At 37.6% G+C, this 23,373-nt stretch overlaps 1 long non-coding RNA gene across 2 annotated transcripts; it reads right to left on the bottom strand.

The window, feature by feature from the left end:
• Nucleotides 1-9,933: 9,933 nt before the first annotated feature.
• On the bottom strand, nt 9,934-18,035 carry LOC135320883 (uncharacterized). Of its 2 annotated transcripts, none has more exons than XR_010380227.1 (3): nt 17,619-18,035; nt 14,945-15,059; nt 9,934-9,999 (listed from the first exon to the last, which is right to left on the bottom strand). It is a non-coding gene; the product is annotated as an uncharacterized LOC135320883 (long non-coding RNA). The 2 variants fall into 2 exon arrangements; XR_010380228.1 differs by lacking the exon at nt 17,619-18,035 and adding an exon at nt 16,291-16,605.
• Nucleotides 18,036-23,373: the final 5,338 nt, after the last annotated feature.

Genomic DNA, 23,373 nt, shown 5'->3' with positions numbered 1-23,373 from the left:
ATGTACAAAGAAACAGAAAAGTTTGGCCATAACACAGGGGAGAAAGTAGTCAATAGAAACTCCCTGAGGAAACCCAGACACTGGACTTACTAGACAAAGACATAAATAAGGAATTACACATATGATTAAAGAGCTAACCGAAACCATGCCTAAAGAATTTAAGTATGTGAACATCTCATTGTACAGAGAATATCAATAGATAAAATTTACATTAAAAACCAACTGGACATTCTAGAGATACAAATATAATGACTAAAATGAAAAATTCAATAAGAGATTTCTCTGTAGATATGAACTTGTTGAAGAAAAAGTCAGTTAATTTAAAACTACTGAGATTATCCAGTCTGTGGAACAGAAAGAAAAAGGAATGAAAAAAAATAAACACTGTGTCAGAGATAGGTTGGACACCATCAACAATACCAATACACATATAATATGAGCGCCAGAAGGAAGGAGAGAAAAGAAGGGGTAGAAAAAATATATAAAGAAATAATGGCTGAAAACTTCCCAAATTTGATGAAAACATTAATTTGTACATCCCAGCAGCTCAACAAACTCCACGTGGTATGAACGTAGAGACATCGAAAATAGGCACATCAGACTAAGTGTGTCAAAAGAGAAGAACAAAGAATCTTGACAGCAGAAAGAGAAAAGAGGCTCAACATATTCAAAGGCTCCTCAGTAAGACAGTTGATTTCTCATCAAAAACCATGGAGACCAGAAGGCAGTGGGATGGTATCGTCAAAGTGATAAAAGGAAAATACTGTCACCAAGTATTTTATAGCCAACAAAATGATTCTTCAAAAAAAAAAAAAAAGAAGAAATTAACACACTCCTACAAAATCTGAAAGGATCAATTGCTAGCAGGCCTGCCCTACAAGAAATACTAAGGATAGTCCAGCAGGTGTAAATGAAAAGACACTCACTTGAAAAATAAAGAGCACTACTACATGAGTAAGAAAATAAAACAGTATAAATACAGTATTACATGTACGTGTTTTCTTCTATTTGATGTAAAAGACAACTACATAAAACAATACTTATGAAACAGTGTAGATGCACTTATAAATGCATAAAGGTGTAACTTGTATGACAGTGACAGCATGAGGAGGGGGAGGGAAAAGATTGTTATCAAAGCAAAGTTTTTGTGTACTATTGAAATTAAGTTGGCATTCATGTGAATAAGATTGCTTTAAAACAATATGTTAATAATAATCTCCAGGGCAATGGAGGAGAAGGAGGAGGAGGAAGAGGAGGAGGAGGAGGAGAAGAAAAAGATAAAATAAACAACAAATTAAAATGGCACACTTGAAAATGCCTACTTCGTACAAAAAAGTGTAGTAATAGAGCATTGGGGAAATAAAAAGTCATATAGAAAGCAGATAGCAGATGTAACTTCAACCTGATAAGAAATTACATTAATGTAAATGAATTAAATATTCTAATCAAAATAGTAAAGGCAGAAATAAATGGAATAGAGAATAGATGAATAACAGAGAATAATCAACAAAAAGAAAAGTTGGTTCTTTGAAAAGATCAAGAAAATTGACAAATTTTTAGCTAATACTGAAGAAAAAAAGAGAGAAGGTTCAAATTACTAAGATGAGAAATGAAAGGAAGGATGTCACTACTGCCCTAACAAAAATAACAAGGAATATAAGGGAATACCATGAATACTTGTATAGCCAATAAATGAGATAATCTAGATGAAATGGATAAATTTCTAGAAGGATATGTGACTAAATCTAATTCAAGGAGAGATAGAAAACTCAAATAATCCTACAATAAGTAGTGACTGAAACAGTAATCCAAAACATTCCCACAAGGAAATGCTAGGCCAGTATGGCTTTGCTGGTGAATTCCATCAACTACTTAAAGAAAAAACAAAAACAAAAAACAAACAAACAAAAAAATGCTTCACAAACTCGTCTAAAAATAAAGAGGTGGGCACACTTCCCAATTCATTCAATGACACGAGTATCACACTGATACCAAAACCAGACAAAGGCATCACAAGAAAACTAAAGACTATCTCTTATGGATATAAATGCAAAAGTCCTCAACAGAATAAAAGCAAATCCAATCCAGTAACATATAAAATAGACCACAATTCAGTGGGATGTATCCAGGTATGCAAAGGCATTTCAACATACAAAAGTCAATTCATGTAATATGCCATATTAATAGAATAATAGATAAAAACTAGGAATAGAAGGGAACTTCCTCAACTTGACAGAGAACATCTATGAAAAACCTGGAGCAAAGATCATACATAATGGTGAAAGACTGAATTATTTCCTCCCAAAATCAACATTGTACTAGAGGTTCTAGTCAAAGCAAACAGACAAAGAAAATAAAGCCTCTAGATTAGAAAGAAAGAAATAAAACTATTTCAATTCCAGATGACATGATATTATACATTGAAATCACAAGGAATCCACAAAGAAAAAAGAGAGAGAGAGAGAGAAAAAAAAAACTATTAGAATTAACAACATAGTTTGACCAAAATTGTAAGACACAAATCGATATATAAAAAAGTAATTATATTTCTATACAACAGCAGTGAATAATCTAAAAATAAAATGTAGGAAACATTTTCATTTACAATAGCATCAAAAAGAATAAAATACTTAGGAATATTAAGAAAAATTTGTGGAATACTGAGGAAAATGTCTGAAACTTGTATATTGAAAACTAAAATACTACTGATAGAAGTTAAAAATGACCTAAAATAAATGGAAAGCTCTTCTGTGTTCATGGATCAGAAGCCTTATCATTGTTAGGATGGCATTTGTCCTCAAAATGACCTATAGATTCAATGCAAATCTGGCTTTTTGGGAGAAATGAGCAAACTGTTCCTAAAACTATGGAAATGCAAGATACCCAGAATAGTCAAAACAATCTTGAAAAAGAACAAAGTTTTGAAGTTTCCAAATTCAAAACTCAGTAACAAAATGGTAATCCATACAGTGTGGTACTTGCATAAGGGACACACAAATAGATTGAGAGAAAAGAACTGAGAGTCCATAAACAAACTCTTACATGTAGCCAGTTAATTTTTCGTAAAGGTTCCATGACAATCCAACGGGAAAAAAGTAATTTTTACAAAAATGATGCTGGGACACCTGAACATACACCTGGAAAGAAAGAAAACTGAACTTTTACCTTAACACCATTTATGAAAATTAACTCAAAATAAATCACAGACCTGAAATTATAAAACTTTTAGAAAATGAACAATGAGAAAATCTTCAGGATTTTGAAGTACAAATACTTCTAAGATATGACAGCAAAAGCACAAACAACAAAAGAAAATATATCAAGTGAACTGGACTTCAGTAAAATTAAACACTTCTGTGCTTCAAAGGACTTCATCAACAAAGTAAGAGGACAATCCACAGAATGGGTGAAAATATTTCCAATATTTTCCCTGATAAGGGACTTTTTATCCAGAATAGACAAAGGAGACTTAAAACATGAAAATACAAAGACAAATACAATTAAAATGGGCAAAGAATTTGAATAGATGTTTCTCCAAAGAAGACATACGAATGGGAAATAAGCACATAAAAAGATGTTCAACATCAGTAGGCATTAGGGAAACAGAAATCAAAAGCACAATGACATGCCACTTCATACCAAATAGGATGACAAATATATATGATATATGATATATAAATATGTATCTATAAACTCGGTAATAAAAAGTGTTGATGAGGATTTGGAGAAACTGGACTCCTCATACATTACTACTGGAAATATAAAATGGTGCAGTCACTTTAAAAACTACTTTAGCAATTCCTCAAAATGTTAAAAGTAGAATACATCCCAGCAATTCCATTTTTTGATATATCCTGAGAAGAACTGAAAATATGTGTTCACACAAAAACTTGTCCATGAGCATTTACAGCAGAATTATTCATCATCAACTGATAGATGGATAAGCAAAGTGGTGTATTTATAACAATGGCATATTATTTGAACACAAAAAGGACTTTGGGTACTGATATATGCTACACCATGGATGAGCCTTGACAACGTCACACTAAATGAAAGACGACAATCAAAATAGGCAGCATACTGTATGGTTCTACTTATATGAAATGCCCAGAACAGGCAAATCCGTAGAGACAGAAAGTAGAGTGGTGGCTGCTGGGGTCTAAGGGAAAGGAAGTTTAGGGAGTGACTTACTAAAGGGTACTGGTTCTTTTTGGGAGTGATGGCTACAAAACACTGAAATGTACTTAAAATCCTAATGCACAATTTCAAAGGCTGCATTTTATTGTATGTGAATTATATCTCCATAAAGCTGTTACTTTTGAAGCTGAGCCCACATATGGAGCAACTGGCCCAGCACTGACTGCAGCATCTGGAGGGGGAGTGACCCACCCACCCACCACAAAGGAAAGGATCACCTGACCCAGTGTTGGAGGGGTGCAATCTTCTTGCCGAAAGACACTGTGAGCAGCACAGACAAGGGGGCAAACAGAGCAAGGTGAGTTTGTGAAACAGGGCGAAGACACAAAGGCCTCTCAATAAAACCATTAAGAGCACACAGTCTCTAGGAGAACACATCTTTGTTTTTAAAATCTTTTTATATCTGTTTTATTCCTATTACATTTTTAATCTTTATTTTTAAACAGTCCTATATGTTTACAATTCTCATTTCATTTATATTCTCTTGGTTTTGATCTGTTATTTATTAGTCACAGTTTTCAAATATTGTATTTTGAATTTTCTCTTCTTTTTATTAAGATTCTTAAAAGATATCTCAACTCGATTGCTATTCTGCTTCAACTTGCTCTTCTATTATTGATTATACACTCTTTTCAAACCTTCTTTTCCTCCATTCTTTTAAAATTCTCTCTCTCTCTCTTTTAAGTTTTATTCCCACATAGGCTTTAGATAGATAAATAAATAAACTCCTTTAAGGACCACAATAGATAACTGATACTCCAAAAGCCACAGGGCCAGAGAGATATGAGCAGAATGAGGAAGCAGAGGAAGTCCTGCCAATTAAAATAGCAAGAGAAATCCCCTCAAAGAACGATCAATAAAATAGACATTGATGGCCTACTAGATCAAGATTTCAAAAAAGAAGTGATCAAATTACTGAAGGAACTAAAAGAGATAGTCTTTAGAGACATAAAATATATCAAAAACAAAATAGAAGCTATAAAGAAGAGCCAAGTAGAATTGGTAAATTCATTGGCTGAAATGAGATCTGACCTAAAGGCTGTACAAAGCAGGCTAGATAATGCAGCAGAACGAATAAGTGACCTAGAAGACAGGACAACAGAAAGCACCCAATCAGAACAGCTGAGAGAAAAACAAATATAAAACAATGAAAACAATATAAGGAACCTATGGGATAATATAAAGCATGCCAATCTATGCATAATAGGGGTACCAGAAGGGGAAGAAAGAACAAAGGGGATGGAAAAGGTAATTAAAGAAATCATGACTGAAAACTTCCCAAACTTAAAGAAGGAATCAGACACCCAAGCACAGGAGGATCAGAGGGTCCCAAACAGGAAGAGCCCAAAGAGAAACACGCCAAGATATATCATAAATCAAGATGGCCAGACTGAAGGATAAAGAAATGTTCCTAAAGGCAGCAAGAGAAAAACAAAGAGTGAGTTACAAGAGAAGGCTCTCAGCTGATTTCTCTACAGAAACACTACAGGCCAGAAGGGAGTGGCAAGATATATTCAAAGTCCTGAATGAAAAAAAAAGATGCAGCCTAGGATACTTGCTCCAGCAAGGCTATCCTTTAGAATAGAAGGAGAGATAAAGAATTTCACAGAGAAGCAAATACTAAAAGAATTTAGCAACACTAAACCCATGCTAAAAGAAATATTGAAAGGTCTACTCTAAATAGAAAAGAAGCAGGATGCTACAGAAATGAGAATTCATGACTGTGAGAGTATTTTTCCTTTCTTCTTTTTTTTTTTTTTAAATCTTGTTCTCAGTAGGATGGGTTTGAGATTACATTAATATCTGTTTAGTACACACAGTTACAGTAATTGGTTAACAGACTTACAAAAAAGTGTAATCACAAGCCAAAAACTTACAAGTGAGTCACAAAAACTAAATACAATACAAAGGAAAATTACCATACCACAAAAGGAAGAAGAAAGGAACCAAGAAGAAATACCAAATCAACTGCAAAAATAAGTTGAAAATAGCAATAAACTCTCATCTATCATTAATTACTGTAAATGTTAATGGTCTAAATGCTCCAGTCAAAAGACATAGTAGCAGACTGGATAATAAAGCAAGAACCTTCAATACACTGCATACAAGAGACACACTTTAGGGAGAAGGACACATATAGATTGAGAGTGAATGGACGGAAAAGGATATTCCATGCAAATGGAAATGCCATAAAAGCAGGTGTAGCAGTATTGATTTCAGACAAAATAGACTTTAAAACAAGGCCCATAAAGAAAGATAAATAAAGACATTTTATAATGATTAAAGGATCAATACAAGATGAAGATATTACAATCATTAATATATATGCACCCAACATGAGCACCTAAGTACATTAAACAACTACTAACAGAGATAAAGGGGGAAATTGATGGGAATACAATCATTGTCAGAAATTTTAACACCACATTAACATCACTAGACAGATCTTCCAGACAGAAAATAAATAAGGCAACAGAGAAATTAAATGATACAAGAGAATAATTGGATTTAGTGGATATTTTCAGAGCATTACAATCCTCCATAATAGAATACATATTCTTTTCAAATGTGTGTGGAACACTTTCTAGGATTGATCATGTACTTAGTCACAAAAGAAGCCTCAACAATTTTAAGAAGATAGAAATTATCTCAAGCATCTTTACTGACCACAATGCCATTGAAACCAGAAATCAACTTCAGAGAAACAAAGGAGAAAGAAAGGAAAGCATTGAGATTAAACAACATGCTATTAGAAAACAAATGGGTCGATGATGTAATCAAAGTTGAAATTAAAGAATACCTTGAGACAAATGAAAATGAAAACACAACCACACAAAACACGGTACACAGCAAAAGCAGTACTAAGAGGAAAGTTTAGGGTAATGCAGGCCTTCCTCAAAAAAGAAGAACAATACCAAATAAACAATCTAACCCACCAGCTGAAAGAACTAGAAACAGAAGAGCAAAAACACACAAAAGTCAGCAGAAGGAAGGAAATAATAAAGATCATGGAGGAAATAAATAAAATAAAGATTAAAAAAATAGAGAAAATAATCAATCAAACCAAAAGCTAGTTTTTTGAAAGAGTAAATAAAATCGACAAACCTCTGGCCAAACTCACAAAGAAGAAGAAAGAGAGAGCACAAATTTGCAAAATAAGAAAGGAAAATGGAGAAATTACAACAAATAACATAGAAATACAGAATATCATATGAGAATATCATGAAAAACTACATGGAAAAGTGGATAACCTAGAGGAGATGGACAAGTTTCTGGAAACATACAGTCCACTAAGACTGAATCAAGAAGAAACTATCCACTTGAACAAATGGATCACTAGGAATGAAATTGAATTAACAATAAAAAACTTCCCTACAAATAAAAGTCCAGGACTGGACAGCTTCACCAGGGAGTTCTACCACACATACAAAGAAGAACTCATACCAGTCCTTCTCAAACTCTTCCAGAAGATTGAAAAGAAGGAATATTCCCAAACTCATTCTATGAAGCCACCATTACCCTGATACCAAAACCAGGCAAAGACACCACCAAAAAAGAGAATTACAGACCAATATCACTGATGAACACAGATGAAAAAATCCTTACCAAAATACTAGTAAATAAAATCCAACAGCACATAAAAAAATAATACATCATGCTCAAGTGGGGTTCATCTCAGGGACACAAGGGTGGTTCAACATATGAAAATCAATCAATGTAATACTTCACATCAACAAGAGAAAGGACAAAAACCACATGATCATCTCAATAGATGCAGAAAACTTTTGATAAAATTCAACACCCATTTATGATAAAAATTCTCACCAAAGTGGGTATTGAGGGAACATATCTCAACATCATAAAAGCTATATATGACAAACCTACAGCCAGCATAGCACTCAACGGTGAAAACCTCAAAAGATTCCCACTAAAATCTGGGACAAGTCAAAGATGCCCACTATCACCACTCCTATTCAACATAGACTTGGAAGTCCTGGCCACAGCAATCAGGCAAGTAACAGAAGTAAAAGGGGTCTAAATTGGAAAAGAAGAGGTAAAAGTGTCACTATATGCAGATGACATGACAATATATATAGAAAACCCTAAAAGGTCCACACAAAAACTACCAGAGCTGATCGAAGAATATAGCAAAGTAGCAGGTTACAAGATTAATGTTCAAAAATCAGTTGCATTTCTTTACACAAATGATGAATCAACAGAAAAAGAAAGTAAAGAAACAATCCCCTTTAAAATAGCACCCAAAGTAATAAAATATCTAGGAATAAATCTAACCACAGACGTGACAGAATTATACACAGAAAACTATAAAGCATTGGTGAAGGAAATTAAAGAAGACTTTAAAAAATGGAAAGGTATCCCATGCTCTTTGATTGCAAGAAGCAATATTGTTAAAATGGTCACACTGCCCAAGGCAATCTACAGATTTAATGCAATCCCTACCAAATTAACCTGGACATATTCCATAGAACTAGAACAAATCACAATAAAATTTATATGGAACCATCAAAGACATAGAATTTCCAGGGCATTACTGAAGAAAAAAAGAAAGAGGCTGGAAGAGTAACTCTCACAGACTAGAGACAATACTATAGACTTACAGTCGTCAAGACAGCATGGTATTAGTACAAAAACAGACATACAGCCAAATGGAACAGAATAGAGAGCCCAGAAATGAGCCCAAATACTTTTGGTCAACTAATATTCAACAAAGGAGGCAAGAATATACAATGGAATAAAGATAGTCTCTTCAGCAAGATAAACATAAGACAAGATACAATAAACCTCCTAGGAGAAAATACAGGCAAAATATCTGACATACATCTCAGAAATCTTCCCCTAGGGCAGTCTACCCAAGCAATAGAAATAAAAGCAAGAATAAACAAATGGGACCTAATGAAACTTACAAGCTTCTGCACAGCAAAGGACACCTTAAGTAAAACAAAATACAACTTACAGAATGGGAGAACATTTTTGCAAATGAAACTAACAAAGGCTTGATCTCCAGAATATATAAGCAGCTCATATGACTTACTAAGAAACAACCAAATAACCCAATCCAAACATAGGCAGAAGACCAAAACAAGCAATTCTCCAAGGAAGATATACAAATGATCAATGGGCACATGAAAAAATGCTCAATATCACTAATTATCAGAGAAATGCAAATCAAAAGTACAATGAGGTATCACCTCAAACCAGTCAGAATGGCCATCATTCAAAAATCCACAAATGACATATGCTAGAGAGGCTGTGGACAAAGGGAAACCTCCGACACTTCTGGTGGGAATGCAGTTTGGTGCAGCCACTGTGGAAACAGTATTGAGTTTCCTCAAAAGACTAGGAATAGAATTGCCATATTACACAGGAATCCCACTCCTGTGCATATATCCTGAAGGAACCCTACTTCAGGATGACAGCTGCAACCCCAATATACATAGCAGCACTATTTACAATAGCCAAGACATGGAGATAGCCTAAATGTCCATCAACGGATGACTGGCTAAAGAAGTGGTATATTTATACAATGGAAAACCACTCGGCTATAAAAACTGACAATATAGGGCCATTTGCAGCAACGTGGATGCTCCTGGAGAATGTCATTCTAAGTTAAGTAAGCACGGTAACAAGGAATAAAGAGAAGTTACCTCTAAGTACAGTTATTTTGATTAAAATATACATACAGAAAGCAAGTCACCCCCACGACTGCTGCCAGAAGGAGCATCTGAATGTAATAGCCCAGCCCAAGCAAAGTAGATTCCGACCTTCTCTCCGTAGAATTTCCTGTAGAAAGACAGAAGGTAGTTTCAGAAGACACACATATTCACTCTGTAGCTTCATCCTCATGTTAATTTCTTTTTTCTTTGTTTTTTGGTGGGGCATAAATAGGTTTATTTATTTGTTTTTTAAATGGAGGCATTGGGGATTGAACCCAGTACCTCATGCATGCAAGGCATTCACTCTACCACTGAGTTATACCCTCCTTCCATCATACTAATTTCTGATTCTAAATCAAGGGGGCTTTAAGTTTAAACCTCTGACTCAATTCACACTTAAAACATATGCGCTTTCACAGCAGCCCCCAAATTCTACCGTGAAATAAGAAGTATTTTACGTATCATAGAAATACAGATCACTGGTTCACCTGCTGAAGAGAGATAAATGAGAACAGAGCAAAGGAGGGGACGAGGCCGACTCCGGAGCAGATGCAGGGGATCATCACCACTCACTGGACAGTCTGGCACATTCAACAAATCCCACCAAAGATCATTCTTAACAGGCTTGACACAAGTGGACTTCAACTACTGGCTCAGTCATCTGAGTCTGCCTTATCTCGGGAACTTCCCAGGAGCAAATGCATCGTAAACCACAGATAATAAGGAAATGGCTGATAATGATAACAACTGGGAGTGCAATGTCTCTCTGACAAAATATTTATAAAACTCATGTAGGAATGGGAGAGGGCAGGAGGGATGTGGCTGAGTAAGGAACTGCCCTGTATTCTTTTTATCTAGCACGTCGGCTGTTCCTAGGTTTCAAAAACCCTTCAATGTTACTCAGTTAATCTGGAGTAGACGGAACAGGCCAGGGAGGCAAGATTAGAAGAAAGGAGTCAGGGCACGAAGCGGTGCCAGGCTGGTCCTGAAAGGGAGACAGACACAGACAGGCAGACACAGAGGGCTTAGGGATGAGGCGGAACAATGAGGCGGCGGCTCAGGTGTGTTTGCTGCTGCTGATACTTCCCTCAGCTGGAGCACTGCTGACGCGGCAGTGCTGGGTAAAACCTGTGACTTTCCTCAGCTCTGAGTTCTCTCGGAAGCTTCCGGCTCAGTCTGGAGCTGAGATGAGCTCCGAGGGCCTAGTCTAGGGGGGACTCAGCTCTGAGAACAGCCTGGAGTCCTGAGAAACTTCACGCAGGAACCCCTAGGGCTGGACCAGCGCTCACAGGGCTGCTGTGAGACCAGCTCCATCGTCAGAGACCTGGGCGTGGACCATTCCATGGGGAAAATGGCTGAGCCCGATGCCAAATCAGATAGGAGGGACAAAGTGTGTTCATTCTCATGTGACTGGTCTTTGTGGCCTGGCTCACAGATGGCAGGCTCAGGATGGTGTCTGGCAGAGAAAACCCTGGCAATGGGTTTGAGATATCTTGGACTCTTTCTTGTTAAGCTTTTTGTAATACATTCTTATCAACTATCCATCCTGAAAATGCCACATTCAAAACTGAAAGAATGTTAGAAGTTGCTTGCTCCAACTGGCCAATGGTAAACACACCCTGCTACAGTTAGAGAGCTGGTCAGGCAGCCTCTGCCTGCATATTTACAATGACGGAGAGTTCATTACTTCCAAAGGTTACATGTCGGCAAGAATGTCAGAAAGAATTTTTGAACCTTAAACAGATGTCTGCCCCCTAGTCCTTGCTGAAAGGCTAGAAATAATGAGGATCCCTTCAAATGTAGTTTTGTCTGATTGTTATCTCTCTCTGTCAAAAACACCCCAATTCTTAACATCAATTTTTCAAAATTCAGCTTTGATTTCTTTTTATCAAACTTATACCATACATTCATTAAAGAGTCAAACAGTTCTCGAACACCGATTGTAAAAAGGAGCAGTTCCCAACAACCACCCCATTTCCTGGTCAGAAGCAACAATGTTCAGCTCCTACTGCTGACTCTTGGAATAAAAGCTCCCTATTTCTGACTAATATCCTTGTAACACAGCCTACTGACTTTTTCAGCTTTATGTATCACCTATTTAACTTTCTATTTTGGAAAATGAATATTAAGCTCTCTTTCAAACCACATCTCCTCTACACACCCAAACCTTCATTCTTCCAACCTTTTGATACAAATACATTATAATTTTGATCAGCTCAGTATCCCTGCTTTACATTATTAGGACTCTCTACAGACTGTTCACAGCTGTAGCAAGTTGTCTGCTAGGCTTACTTTTTTATTCCCTACTTTGTTTTTCCTGGAGTTAATAATTGTCTTGGTGGTTCATAGCTTAGATTTTTCTGCGCTTAACAATTCAACCCCATACCTTCTCCTAATGAATAACTTTCTCAATACTTTCCAATTCACTGTCTACAAATTTCATCTCCTTGAATAAATCTCTTCAGATCTCCTTCAACCTGGATTAAAGACATGCTAGTCTTGTCACAGAGCTCAAGGGGCCACTAGTGGGAAGCAACAAGGGAATACATGGACCAGGAGAAGGGAACAGATCAACATAATTTCCTTCACAAAACATACTTAAAATAGTGGGAAAATTGTTTTCTTTACAAACACAAACACACACACCAACCCCAAAATCCCATAAAGAATGATTAAATAGCCATCAAACCCATTGCCCTGCCATCAAATTTTGTATAACATAAAACAAAAATAACAGAAGGAATATATCATATAAATATGAATCTCAAGGGGGATGGGGTACACTCAGTGGCAGAGTGTGTGCTCAGCAAGCATAAGGTCCTAGATTCAATCTTCAGTACCTCTATTAGAAAAAAACATTAGAAACAATAGAAAAATGTATCAACTTTAAATATTTACAAATATAAAAACTTCCTGTTTTAAAACTGTTCTACAGGATAATCCGGGTTAATGAGAAAGTGCCTCTTCATGACTGTGATCCTGCTGATAATTGTGGGAGGAAATTAGAGTATGACCACATGAAATAAAATCCCTTATGTAATAATGATCCCGGGTGACAATCATTATTGGCTGCTGTCATCACAAAAAAGAGAGTCAACTGGACATTATGTACCTTATGACAGGAGTACAAAACTTCATATAACAAATATTCTTGCACAAATTTGAACCTCGTTCAGATCAAGCTTTTAGGGGAGGATAAAATCACTTAGCTAAAGCCAATACATAGGATGGAGAAATAAGTCTAACCACAGGGGAGAATGAAATCAACCAAACAGGAAATAGAGAAATCCCTCAGCAATTTCAAGGAAAATGAGAAACAGGAAAATTATAGATTAGAACCCACTTGAGAGATATGCTAGCTGCAATGTGTGAACTTAGTCTGGATCCTGATTTCAACCCCAAAACTGCTTAAAAGTGTATTTTTGTGACAATCAGGGAATTATTTTGTAACCCTAAAAAAAATGAATATTCCAATTGTATTTGAAAGAGACCTTGTCATTTCACTAATGAAAGGTTAAGCTACGTAGGATTGCCTTCAAAATGATCCCGAAGTGGGGGAGGGGAAGAGGTGGAGATGAAAGTTGCAACAACAGTGACTCTGAGTTGATAATTCTGGAGATGGGTGACTGATACAGACAGGCTGGCTGTGCTGTTCTCTCTACTTCTGTACGTGTTTGTATCTTTCCATAAAATGTGAAACAAACAAAAAGACTTCAGTGATTTAAAACCCTCACTTGGAAGGTTAAGAGGTTTGCCCAAGTAGGTGGGCATCTGAATGGGGCACTGAGATTAGGAAGATCAGGCACCTGGCTCCAGGCCGACCTGGGGCTACCTTGACCCTTCTCTTCTCCTCACCATCCACAGCCAGCCCATAACTGCATCCTGTCAGCTCCACTCCCCAAACGCATTCTCCCTGGCTCCCACCATCTCTCATCTGGCCCACTCCAAGAGCCTCCGACCAGGCCTCCCTGCTTCCTGGGTCCCTGCAATTCATTCTCCACATTATCTTTGCAAATTGTGAGAGAAAATTACCTTAGTGCTTAAACTATCATGACTGCTTCTCACTGCACTTAGAGTCTACACTACTTTCCGTGCTCCTGATGCCCTTCTAAACCTCGCGTCTCATCACTCTCACCAGCGTTGGCTCCAGTATCTCCTCAAACCTGCTGAGCACATTTGTGCCTCGGGGCAATGGACAAGCTGCCTCTATTCCTGGGGTGACTTATCCCAGATCCTCAAAGACCAGCCTCCTTATCACCATCTCAGCTCACATGTAACCTTCTCAAAGATAGCTTTCTTGACTCCATTTCCCCCAAGTCTCCCATCTCAACACTGTATTATTTCCTTCATTTCAATCTGAAATTGTTTCCTTATTAGCCCGATTATTTTTGTTTGCTCAGTTGTCCTTGGCCTCCCTCCTCCCAGAAGCCTTGCACAAACAGCATAAGCTCCCGGGGAGCAGCCGGCGCTGATGCTCTGAGAATACACATGCTGAGCGCGACATTACAGTCACGTGGTGTAGTGAAATGGTGTCGAACAGCAGATAGAGCTAAGCAGTGAGAATACTTCTCTTATTTTATAATTTAAGTGAAACCTAACATTTACTCCTGTTTAATGAAGAATTTGGTAGGTCTTTGTTCCCAGTTCCTGGACGGCAACCCCTAAAGCCTTGAAATTTCCCAAGATAGGAGTGTCTTTACTATTCATGGTGGACCCTTGGATGGCTTGTGTTCATGAGATAACTCAGGATGGGGACTGGCCAGCCAGAGACACCAACCATGTGATTAGAGGAGTGGGGCTTTGAGCTTTGTGACAAGTGACTGACCATCAGGAGAGGTAGGGGCTCAAATGTTAGGGCTTTGACTTACAGTTATTGTGTGGGGTAGCCATGTCAGTAGTGACCCAATAAACCATGTCTTTGTAATAAAGTCTCCAGTAAAAACTTGGGGCAACAAAGCTCAGAGCTCCTGTGAGCTTCCTGGTTGGTAACACTCTCGGAGGACTGTCACACTCAGAAGCCATGAGGGCAACCCTGAGCCCTTCCCACTGGAGTGCCCTCCACAACAGCTCACCTGATGAGATCTAAGGGCTGCTTCTTGTCTATGCTTCGAGGAGGAGCACATTCCCTGTACAGAAGGCCCTGTTCGCTGGGGCAGCTGAGGTCCTCTGATGGAGGCTGAAGTTGCACTGGGAAGCAGAAGCAAACAGGTGAGCGTCACTGTCACCACGTGTTCACATGTTCTGCTAATAAAATGTGGTGCTAACACTTTGTGGTCATTTGTAAATAAGGGGCCCTCCTTTGCCAGAAGGGATGGAGGTACCATATAATTTTTCATAATTCTCACCGAGGATTAATACTAACCCCTTGAGGGTCATTTGCAAACGTGGCTGGAAAGGAACACTTGGATGTTACACTCCTGGGACCACCGTGGGTACCTGGTGAGGGCCTTGCAGATGCTTAATGTCCTACAACCGGGCCAGTCTTCCACAGCAAAAAAAACTACGCCACCCAAGTGCCCAAACTGCTTCAGTGGAGGCAGCAGCCCCCTCCTTGGACACCCAGAGGAACCTGGACTCTGGCTGTTTAGGGGCAGGGTCAATTCTAAAACCCAGGCTATTTTGTCCCCACAATTCAGTAGTTATTCGGTGACAGCACATGGAATATAAACAATAAAGAAACTTGACATGATGTTATATATTTAGCTTACTCAAGAAACAAAATTTAAATCCAGTCATTCTCCTTCCCACCTGACCTACTTTCCTTTCTCCTGTACTAGAACCAGATTATTACCCACCCAGCCTTAGCATGGGTCCTGACTCCACTTACCTCCCTCCCAAACAACACATGAGATGATTCCTCAGCCTGGATGTGGAACCAGCAATTACAACAGGCTTTAGTGGAAAAGAAATGGTTGTGTGCAGATGCCAACTAAACACTGTAGAATCCTGGTGTCCCACATTAGTAATCATGACAGCTGTTTGCAAGTGTCCCCAAAGTTCATTTCAGACTCTCACTGCTAATTTTGCTCGGATATAAATATAAAACATGTGGACTGCTGGGCTGGACTGCTATGCTGAGTCTCTGATCCAGGAAGCTCAGTGTCTGCTCCCTGCAACCAGCTCCCTGTTCTGTTCATGCATGTGCATCAAGCAGCTGTTTAGTGTCCATTTTAGTATCTTAGACAGTGTATTTCAGTATGGTCTTCATCCACAAATACGTGTACCACACAGTAGTAATGATCAATCTCAGTCTTTGCTTTCTTTTGTCTTAGAGAGTCAGATAAACGGATAGCAAGGTAACAAAGTCATAGAGCGCTATAATATAGTATTTCCTTTATTTCAATGACAGGATTTATTTAAAGAGCTTAGATATAACATCTTTGCATTTATGGCATCATTTAGCGTCTGAAGCTCTTACATTTTACAAACTTCATTTCATGCGAGATGTTGTCAGTTAGAGAAGTGCTTCTGAATTTGAGGGGTTGCTGTCATCTCAGATGGAGTCCCTAAAAAATGTCAAAACTCTGCAGTATTGTCATCATGACAAGAACTCAGACAGATGAAATTTGGAAAGCCCTGTGATTTACTAGTGCACAGACAGAAAATGGTATTTCAGAGGGAAAAAGCCTGAATTACAGAAAATGATAAATGAAATGGTCTAACATGCATTTCCCTTACAAAGAACTAATACTTCTTTGGTTGATAATAACATCTGTCAGTAATTATGAAAAGAGCTGGCAAATGCATAGTACTTAATATTAGCCAGGGCTGTTCTAAAATTCAAGCAGATTCATTAATCCCCATAGCATCTCTACGAGGTGGGTACTATTATTATCCCCATTTTATTGATGAGGAACTTGATAAACACAGAGGCTAAATGACTTTTACAAGGTAGACAGCGAGAAACCAGCACAAGTGTTCCAGCCTGAGTCTATGCTCTTGGCCACTTCTACCTTTTTTTTTTTTTTTTTTTTGGTGGCAGGGAGATAATAAGGTAATTCTGGTGGGGGGGTGGGGAGGTAATTAGGGTTATTTGTCTATTTTAGAGGAGGTGTTGGGGGCTGAACCCAGGACTTTATGCGTGCTAAGCATGCGCCCCATCACTTGAGCTGTACCCTCACCTCTCGTGTCTATGTTCTTAGATGCTAATCCACACTGCCCCACATGGTAACTCTGGGGGAAATACAGTTCATTCATTCACCCACTTGTTAAACTCAGCCTTCCTGGTGCCTGGGATTCAGCAGTGAACAAGACAACATGGTTCCTGCCCTAAATGGGCTTGTCGACTCCTGACATATTATCTTCATTTTACCCAGGAAGTAACAAGGTCAAGAAGACTCACCTTTTCCTGTTAACACCGGAGGATACATGAAGTGCTTTATTTCATTTCTGCCATTTGACTTACACCATGGGAAGGGAAAGCTGCCTTGCAGATCCCGGAGCTCACAATCCAGTTAATCCTGAATTTTTTTTTAAAACTGTCCCTTACTTGATACTTGATCTGAGAAAGGATGAAGTAAACCTAAATAGATTCTAAGAAAGCGTGTGGTTTATACAGGGTAAATAACCAGCCACTGTTTACTATCCTAACAGGAATCTGTAGGCATATTTCTTTTCTTTCTCTTTTTTCATTTTTATGGGCAGCTTTTAAAAACCAAACCAAACCAACAAAACCAAATCACTTATAATTCAACAGCAGGTTCTAAATCACCCCCAAGACAGCAGCTAAACTCGGTTTAGACTTACAGTGCGGCTCCTGGTGGTTGGATTGATGAATGTATCTCTATCCTGAATATAAAAGTCGTTCACGCAGCTCTTCTCAAATAGGGCAATGAAAAACTCTTGTTCCGGTTGTTGACACTTTCATCCACTTGGAGGACTTTCATAAAACAGCTGAAGGTATCAAAGGCTGAGGACACGGTTTTCAGATGATTGGGATTCAGAGGCAATTTTATGTACAGTATCTCAGCGTATGTACAGATCACCTCCCACAGGGTGTGTACATTTGCAAATACAAGCTTGTCATCCAAAACCTATATTGGGAGAATGAAAACACAAACCAGGAAACTATTTTCACATTTTTAGTACACAGATTTTTCTTACATTGCTGGTAGTTAAAGCACTTGTGCAAACACACACAGATATGACACTGGTAAAAGTGAAGATATAATGAAAATAGATTTGCAAACCATCATACATTTTTGCATTAAAGTTAATTTCTTTGTTGAAATTACTGAAAAGTTATTTAAAATCCTTACAATTCATTCATAAAATAACCAATGTTTTAGATGAAGAAAAGTAAACTTGTTAACTTTTAGTCCAAATTAGTAACTAAGAATAGAAACACGAAAAAATTCTTTGCAGGGGCACTGTAATGACAATTTTTTAAATTTCTTAAACCTAGGACTATTTACATATCTGTTCAATATAATGTTAAACAGCCATTAAAAGGGATTTAAAAGAATTATATTTATTAATATGGAATATATAATAAAAGGAAAAAGAAAAAAATGTGAAATAATAATTTTCATTTTTGGAAGGGAAAAATATCTACATTTGAACAAAAAAATGTTTAGAAGGATTTTAAGATTCTTTATGTATAACTAAGGTACAGATGATTTTTAATTCCACTGTTTTTAATTCCATTGGATTTTAATTCCAATGTTCTTTCATTTTCAATTTTGGGGGAAATTTTTATAATAAAAAAACTTTAAAATTGTTCTTGCATAAATACATTAATAGATATATTTATGACTACATTCTCTGGCTATTAAAAAAGATCTCGTAGCTTTGGATCTGAAAAATACATTCCATAATGCAGATTCTGACTGACTCGCCTCCCAGTCCAGAGCGAAGGCACGGCTAGGGTGACATGTTTCATATATCAGTCCAGGGAACATGCAGGCTCCCAGCCAACGGCTGCAAAGGGACTGACACTGATCTGCTTGCTCCCAGCTGCAGACCATCACAGATGAGTTTAGATTCATAGGCTCAAGTTTTCTCTGTCAAAAGAAATCAGAAAATGTTAGGCTTTTACTTTCACCAAGGGAACAAGAAGTTGTTTGATTTTCTTTTATTAAAAAAAAAACAACAAACCAATTTGAACCTGAAGAAAAGACATTTGCTCAAAATACCACAGTAGCAATGAAGGTGCTCTGGCTGGCAGGGACTTGTTGGATTCCTTTGAGTGCTGGACTCCTCACATGGAATTCCCTTGGCACTCCAGAAGGCCTGTGGTTGTCCCCATGGGTTTGTGGCCATATGTGGTGCACAAAAGTCTCTGGCTTTGCCACAATTTCAAAGCCTTTTTTGGCTTATGAAAGGCTTTGCACTCAAATGGAGTTTTCTTGAGTCCACTCACTGATGTCATTCACCAGAGTTATAGTCCAGATCTGACATTCTAGACTCTTAAAATCTTGCAGACATTCAAATGGTTCAGGTTTGGATGTGTATTCACCTCTGCAGGCCTGGACCAAATTCCATAAAGCCACCCGGACAAGTTCAGCAAAATGCAAAGACATTTTTCTTTCTGCAAGACTGAAATGTCTGTGAAGCTATAAAAACTTCTGCATCTACAAAAATAGGGAACCAACTCATCAATAACATATCTATCCATAATGCATGGACATTTGAAAAAATACTGTATTTACTCCTATTAAATTCTATCTGGCTTTTGCCAAATTGTGTCCTAAACTGTAAGGAAAGTATATAAATGTAGAGAATTTTTGACCTTTTAAGAGAAAAAGGAACCCTCCTACTCGGTTGGTGGGAATGTAAATGTTGCAGCCACCATGGAGGACAGTATAGAGTTTCCTTAAAAAACTGAAAATATACTTCCGTGTGATCCAGCAATCCCATTCATGGGTATATGTCTGGAGAAAAATATAATTCAAAAAGACACATGCACCCCAGTGTTCACAGCAGCACTATTTACAATAGCCAACACACTGAAACAACCCAAATGTTCACTGGCAGATGATTGGATAAAGAAGTTGTGGTATATTATATATATATGTATATTTACATATATACACGCATATACACACACATATATACACATGAACACACACACACACAATGGAATACTGCTCAGCCATTAAAAAATTAAATAATGTCTTTTGCAATAACATGGATGGACCTACAGGGTATTATGCTAAGTGAAATATGTCAGAGAAAGAAAAACAAATATTCTATTTATTAACTTATATGTATATCTAAAAAATAAAACAAATTAATTACTATAATAAAACAGAAATAGACTCACAGGTACACAGAACAGACTGGTGGTTACCAATGGGGAGAAGGAGGAGAGGGAGGCAGGAAGGGGGTAAGGGATTGAGAGGTAAAAAGTACTATGTATAAAATGGATAGGTTATAGGGCTGTATCATACAGCACAGGGAAATATAGCCATTATTTTATGGTGACATTAAATGGAATATAATATATAAAGATGTTGAGCCTCTGTGTTGTACACCTGAAAATAATATGATGGAAATCAACTACTCAATTATAAAATACTTAATCAAAGTTTTTTTCATATTATTTGCAATAAGTTAGAAGCCAGCACTGTCAATAGAATCATAGTGCAAGTCACAATTTTCCAGTAATCCCATTTAGACAATAAAAAGGCACAAGTGTACTTAATTCCAGGAATAATTATATTTATCCCAAAATATCCAATATACTATCATTTCAAAAGTGTGATTAACACTTTGAAAACTTTTAATAAATATTTTACATTATTATTGTTGTACGAAGTCTTGAAAATCTATTATGTATTTTCCACTTATAGAACATCTCAATTCACAATAGCCACATGTGGCTGGTGGCTATCATACTAGACAGAGCAGATTACACCATTCACACTTCTGATAAATTACCTGCTCTTATTTATTTAAAAAACTTCCAGAAAAGGCTTTAGATATTCCCTATATCTAACAAAGCAACCTTGACGGGTGAGGAATATCTTCATTATAAAGTGAAAAATAAAGGTAAGAGAGCCATGGTTACATGTAAGTTAATGTAACAATTCCTTCTTAATTCATTCAGGACTTTACAATCTTTCTTCATATTCCAAGGATTCACTGTCACTGTGCAATGTTTTTCACTATAATCATCTTTGGAATTGAGAGGCTTCTGATGACCCTGCTTTGTGCATCTGTACATAAAAGAAAATAACAAAACAGAGAAAAAGACCTTATTAAAGATAATTTAGGGGAGTATAGCTCAAGTGAAAGATCATATTCTTAGCATGCACAAGGGCCTGGGTTCAATCCCCAGAACTTCTTATAAAAATAAAATAAATAAAAACCTAATTACCACCCCCTGCAAAAAATTAATTAATTACTTTAATTAAAATTTAAAAAAAGATAATTTAGAGAAGCCTTATCAGGCTACAAGAGCTACAATGAATGCCCCTCCTCCATTAATTTAGAAGAAGTTTCACAATATTTCCCAACATAAAGGCTAAAATATAATTCGGAACACTTCCTGATGGTCAGCATCATTTTAACAAAAATGTAGATAATTACCTCCCTGGTGTCAAAGCTCTGTCAGAGATGGGCACAGAAAATTTAGTAAAAATTATTTTGCAACTACCTTTGAAAGAAATGCTGAGAAATGATCTTTTCTGTTGGAAATTAGCCTGCTTTTACATTCTGCAGTAGGCATACGTGTTTACAAACCAGGCAGGAACTGGATCATATTTTACACATACTTTAGAAACTGATTTGAATTTTGCTCTCTACCTGCAAGGCTATTTCTTAGGTAATAACATAAGCTGGCCACTATACTAAATTTTGTTTCCCTGTTTGCTTAATCCTCACAACTCTGTAAGCTGCTATTATTACACCCATATAACAGACATAGAGCTTGAGACAGAAAATAATTTGGGTAACTTGGTAAATGGTGGAGCTGGGTAATATCGCAGCCAGTCTGACACTCAAGTCCATTCTTCTCACCGATGTCTGATACTGCTGCCTACATTCAGCAATGACTCCTGATTTCATATTTAAGTGTGTCATTTCTAAAAGTGCAAAGCTATATTAGTACTGCTGTGTAAATTATTCTTTTCAGATGTGATTGCCAAAAAAACAAAAACAAATAAAATCAGGGTGCCACTGAGGGGAGGGCGAACTGCATATGGATGGACACAAGGGGACTTTATGAGGACACAGTTGCACAACTCTAGAAATAGTTAAAATGGCTGAATTGTACAATTATAATATGTGAATTGTATGGCCTGTAAATTACACCTTAATACAGCTATTAAATTAAGAAACTGAGATACCAAATTAAGACTAAAACACATATATATATATCATACATAGTACAACAGGCAAATATCATTATTTACTGCACTATTTTCCTTCATGCAGCTTCCTTTCCTCACCTGTTAATGAAAGGATGATTCATTTTTAAAATAGCCTTTTAATTTATTCAGCAAATAATTTTTGACGGCCTACAATGTACCCAGGACTACTCTAGGCACTTGGAATAGATCAATAACAAAACAAAAGTCCAGTCCTCACGGAGCTTGGTTGGAGTCTAGCTGGGGTGGGGGGTGGAGATGACAATACACACAACAGAGCAGCAGAGGAGGTGGCATGCTAGGAAAGAGGAACCATGGAAAAAAGTAAAAAGGGCAAAGTAAAGAGAGTTGAGGGTATAGGATGAGGGTGATGTTGTATTAAATACCAGAGCAGGGCACACTGTGAACTGAGGTTAGAATTAAGACTAGGAGGTGAGAAGTCCCAGGAGGACGGAATAACCATCACCAAGGCCAGCGTGACCTCGCATGTTCCAGAATGGGGGCACGGATGGAGCTGCGGAGAAGGGTCAGTGCAGATCCTGTATGGCCTTGGAGGAGATTGTAAGGACTGTGGCTTTTACCCGGAGTGAAATGGGGAGGCACTGCAGAAGGACGACACAATCTAACTTAGGTTTTCAAGGCTCACTTGACTGCGGGGTGAGAATAGTGCAAACGGGTCAGAGATGAAAGGTGGGAAGCTACTGAGAAGGGCTATGCAGGAGGAGAGGACAGTGGCTCAGGGCATGGAAGCAGCAGTGGAAGCAGGAGCCATGGTGAGAAGTGGCTGGGCTCTGGATATGTTTTAAAGGCAGTGTTAAACCAGATCTATTGACAGAATTCATGTGGTATGTCAGTGAAAGTCAGAATAACTCCAAGTTTTTTGACCCAAGCAGCTGGAAGGATTAAGTTTCCACTAACTGAATGGGGGAGGCTGCATAAAGAACCAGTTTGGGGGGTAGGAGGACCAAGAGTTCAGTTTTTACACATGTTGGTTTTAAGATATCAGAGTTCCAAGTGAAGATGCCAAATCAGCAGAATATTATAAGAGTCCAGAGTTTGAGAGAAAAAGTCTAACGGGAGACAGAACTGTGGGAATCATGGGTCACACAGGTGGTACAGGAAGACATGAAACCCAGGTACTCAAACATTAAGATACCCTGGCATTAACCATAGAAGTTATCCTTGAGGGC

The sequence above is a fragment of the Camelus dromedarius genome, unplaced genomic scaffold, assembly GCF_036321535.1.
Source record: "Camelus dromedarius isolate mCamDro1 unplaced genomic scaffold, mCamDro1.pat HAP1_SCAFFOLD_31, whole genome shotgun sequence".
Lineage (NCBI taxonomy): Eukaryota > Metazoa > Chordata > Mammalia > Artiodactyla > Camelidae > Camelus > Camelus dromedarius.
The sequence above is the reverse complement of the archived record's forward strand: the minus strand, read 5'-3'. Positions and strand labels throughout refer to the sequence as shown.